Below are 4,689 nucleotides of genomic sequence, written 5' to 3'. Positions count from 1 at the left end.
CTCGCCTTCTCTCCATTGCTTAGCAACACTCTTGGGTGAGCCTACTTAAAGCAGAGCTTTGTTCCCAAATGTGATTTCAGCAATATTTCCAGGCTCAGTGTTTCTGAGATGGGAGAACTGAGTCTTTTTCTCCCCACCACTGCTAACCTGCTTTATTAAATAGTATCTCTTCCTCTCTGCTTCTGTGCCCCTAACAAGTTTCATTTTTGTTCTTTTTTGACCCTCCTGTTTTGATCTAACCAAGGGTGATGAATAAAGCAGGGGGAGATATGAATAAAGGTTTAATCATAGAGGGCACTGATATGATGTGTACAACAAAGCCCCGTGTTGGGTGTAGATTGGAGAATAAATGCAGAGAGGGTCAAGTTTCACTAAGTTTCCAATTTGATTTTAAGGTAGAGATTCAGTATGTGGTATTTGTGCCAACAGTTGTATTCTTAACTCAGTATGATCAATTGTTGATTACAACATATCTTTGAACAGTCATTTTACATAGGATGGAACTACACTGGCTAATTGCCATCTTCACAGTTCTCCTAATTTCAGCAACCAGTGAAGTATCAGTATTTCCTAGAAACTTTCTGTTTTCTGTGCTCAGTCCTATTTCTAGAGGAAGATCTGGCTTATCCATTTTGTTTCCTTTCCCCTGACTCTTCTTATGCAGTTCACTAAATTTCAACTAAGTTGAAATGCAAATATTTTCTGTTGAAGTTTCTCAGAGTATGTGTAGAACATTAACGTGATACGAAACACATGTAAAAGCTGCTAGTAGGTCTATGAGAGAGTTGTATTACTCTATCAGAGCTGTGACCATGTCACTGATGGCCCTCTGACAGCACCCTGCTTTTCTGAATGGAAGATTAGCCAGTCATGGCATAACCCTGGAGCTTTTCTTGGCAGCATGGTGCAATGTAAATACTTTCTTGTATTTAGGCATTTATTTTAAGGTTGTTACCAAGCTGAATTTCCAATGAAAACCATGGTTTTGGGTGGTTTGTTGTTAAGAAGAGATGAGGTATGCAGTCTTGTGCTCTCTCAGCTCTGAGATGAGGAGGCTGCCCAGGAAAAAGCCAGAGCACAGAAGCTGTCAAGGTAAATCTCCAGCATGGTTTGTAGGGTCATAATAAAATAGATTTTGGGAAAAGGCTGTAGGGTTTTTCTGTGATAACTTGGGGAATTGTGAGTTACCTGAATCTAAAATGTACTTGCCTTGGAGTTTGTCTGAATAGAAACCAAATGAAATTCAGTTACTGTGTAGTCTTATGAGTTTTGTCATGGTGCTTTGCTGTGAGATTCTGTCCTTTTAACATGAGATTGAATCAGCTGAGGCCAGAGTATCCCCATGTGAGGTTATTTACAAAATAAGAGCCTATTTTTAAAGCTTTTACAGCAGGAGTACTGAAGAACTTTGTGATCACTTGTTCTCTCCTGCATGTTAGCTAGTGTGTTCCTGCTTCTGCACCTGCTTCTGTTGAGCACGTACCATTACCTTCATAGTCTTGATGCTGCTGTGTAACTTCAAAAATTAGTGCTGTTATGAGGAATTAAATCGAATGTAGAAAAGAAAAACAAGACAAAAAGGTAAATTTACTCTTCTGGGTGAGGGAGGTGAGTTACTGTTGTATCATTGGTCTTAAAATGTCAAATTAATCCAAGTACGCTTCCTGAATTGCATGCTAGCTGTTCCATTGTAGCATGGGAGCTGTTTCAGAATGAGGTCACTCAGGAGTGCTGCTTACCTTGCAGGAGGTAGATCAAATGCTTACTAGCTGTTAGGTGTGCACCATGTGCTTGGGAGTACTCTACCACTTGCAGCCTCTCTTCCTGTGACTGCAGCTATCCCCAGACCTTCATTGCTAACAAAAGAGGTAACTTCTTAGTGCAACTCTGTATTGCTTTCCTTGTAAGGTAAGCTAACTTCCCTTGTGCTCCCCCAGCTTTATGTTGGAAAGCCAACTTGTTGGTGGGATATTTGACGAAAGCAAGTACTACTGTGAGATGCTGGTTGGAGTGCTGCAGAAAAACACAGTCCTTGACAGTCTGTGTCCTGTGCTTGTAAACTGATATACCTCATTGCACTCACTGAGGCACGTTCACCTAACTTTGCTTTGGGCATCTTGGAATAAGTCATACTGAAGTTAAAGATAATATTCCGAAGATGAAAGAGAAAAAAACCAAAATGCTCAAACCAAACAGGCTAATTTTCTGTATAATGTAGTTCTGCATTTTTCATTGTCAGTGAATGTACAGTCCAACAGCAGAATGTCTGTCCCTTTTTCTCCTCTCATTCTTTTCAATGAACACTGCTTTTCATGAGTTAATTGACATCTGAGGATACCACTTGCAGCACTCTCATTGTCTGGATGCAGTCCATATAACAACTGATAAGTGAAAGGGTTGCTCTGCTTTGCTTTCCAGATCTTATGGTAGAGGTGGCTTTCAAAGGGGAGGGTGTTCAATGGTCTTGGGACCACAGCATCCTCTAATCTACCTCAAAGGCTTCAGGAGTTATGCAGTTTGTAAATGAAACGCCAGGGAAAGCTGACAATTGCTTTGTTACTGTCACTGCTGCTCGCGCTTTAAAAAAAGCACTGTTAATAGCACTGTTGGGTGCTATTGTATCTTTAAGGCAGAATACATTAGGAATATGTTACAGTTGAGCTGGTCTGAGCAAACAATAGATGATTTTTCAAAATATCTTGCCAATGGTCAATTTTCATTTGCTTAAAAGTGCATAAAACTTGTAATATGGCTAGATATTCAATTGAGAATGTATGGCAGCATAATCCTCCTCTCTTTCTGACATCTTCAAATCGCTTGAACTTCCAGTCAGTGTGAAACCTGGCTCTATGGCTCTGAGGCTGAGCAAGGCTGGGGCTGTTCCTGTAGTACAGTTATACAGCCCCATGTAAGACTAAACCTTCACGTGATGCCTCATACTGTTAGGTGGGATTAGGTGTGGTGGTGGTGATGAGGCCTTTGTAATGTGAATACGCAAGTCTCCCTCGTGACATATGAAAGAGAAATGTTACCATGTCTTTGTAGGTAGTACAGACAAAAGGTAGACACTGACACTGATATCTTCCCTTGTTCTGTGTTTTCAAATTAAATAACTGAGAAGCATGATATGTAAAATCCTTCAGTAAGTTGCTTTGATTATGAACAACAGTGTCTTTGAGAACTTCACAGCCCTTTTAGAATGGGGCCTGCCTGATGTTACACTACTCAGCTGGACAGTGTGTTGCTTCCTATCCCACTTGACCCAGAGTGTGTGCAGCAGCGAAGGAGCCTTTCTAGGACTCATTAAATGTACATGCCAACAGAGGTGCTGGAAAAATCTTCATTTTTCTTCCTGGTACTTCTGGTGCAGAAATAGTTTGCTTCTGAACCAATTTTGCTCACGCTTTCTCCCTGTAGCTTCAGGGGAGGTGAAGTGGAGGCAAGTGAGTCTAAGATCCCATGCAGTGGTTTGGGCCCCAATCCTGCAATTGCCTCATTTTTTACTTGCAAGCACTGGTACTAATTTTTCTGCGCAGCAGCCTTTTGGGTTTAAAGGACTTTTAAAAACTGGGGCTTGAAGGGTTGTTCTTGTTCTACTGCAATGGGTGATTTTGTCCCAGACTTCAGTGGAAGCAGGAGTCAGCCCTTAGCCAGGCAAGATTTTTTTCCTAATGTGGCTGCTTTAATAAGGGCATATTGTCTCATCAATTTTTAAGCTAAACTCCCTGTAGAAATCAAAGAAGAGTTCTGCAGAGCAATCGATAGTACAGTATGACCCATAGGTACTGTGCGTCTTACAAGATTGAGCTGCTCTTTTTGCAACTTGGCCTTTTCCCCACCTCCCCCCTTTTTTATTAAGACAAGGCAAAGCGTGTGCAATATCTTTAGAGCACGTATTTAAGCATGCCATCTGATGGCTGAAACTGCTTCATTTCCTTTGGCTGTGGCGGATAAGTTAGCTCCGCATGAAGCTTTGCCTCCTGCAGGCACCAGAATAGCATGTGAAATATTTACCACTTTAATTGTGTGAGGCTTCATTGAAAATCTTATTTTCCTGGCTATGTGTCACTTAGAGAGGCAGCACTGAGCTATTGCTGCAAATGGGAGCCCTGACAGACAGGGAGCATGGCACTTGTTTAACAAAGAACAGCATGCAGGCTCACATACTATCATGCTTAAGGCTATAATTCCGTTTTCTTCTGTAGGTTTTGTTTCATTGCTTTAGCGTCTGCAACATGAGCTTTTAGTATTCAAGAGGAAAAAACTCAAAGCCTGCCAAATGCAATGTCATGTGCAAAATAATTGAGGTTTTGCATAATAGGCATTTACTTTTTTTTTTAAACTTGAATGTGATATTCAATAAATGTAGAACATTTTCTCTTTTAAACAAAAAAAAGAAGCCACAAAAACTCACTCTTAAGAAAAATCTGTATGTTTTTAACATCCCTGTTCTTGAGTTTTTGGTGAAAAGTATGCTTGCACACAAAATCTATTGTTCAACAAACAGCACTTCACAAGGCATAGTAAAAAAACTATATCCTCTGGGCAAAATTGTTAGTTTTTCTTTAATCACATTAGAAAAACGTGGCCTTTTTGCAAGGGCGAGATGCAGCTTTTCATGCTTCCCCACCCCTTGCGTTTAGTCATGAAAAGATTCTGATAGGAAAGAAAAATGTACACAGCTTGTCT

Source organism: Excalfactoria chinensis, chromosome 10 (assembly GCF_039878825.1).
Source record: "Excalfactoria chinensis isolate bCotChi1 chromosome 10, bCotChi1.hap2, whole genome shotgun sequence".
Classification (NCBI taxonomy): domain Eukaryota; kingdom Metazoa; phylum Chordata; class Aves; order Galliformes; family Phasianidae; genus Excalfactoria; species Excalfactoria chinensis.
Note: the sequence above shows the minus strand (reverse complement) of the source record.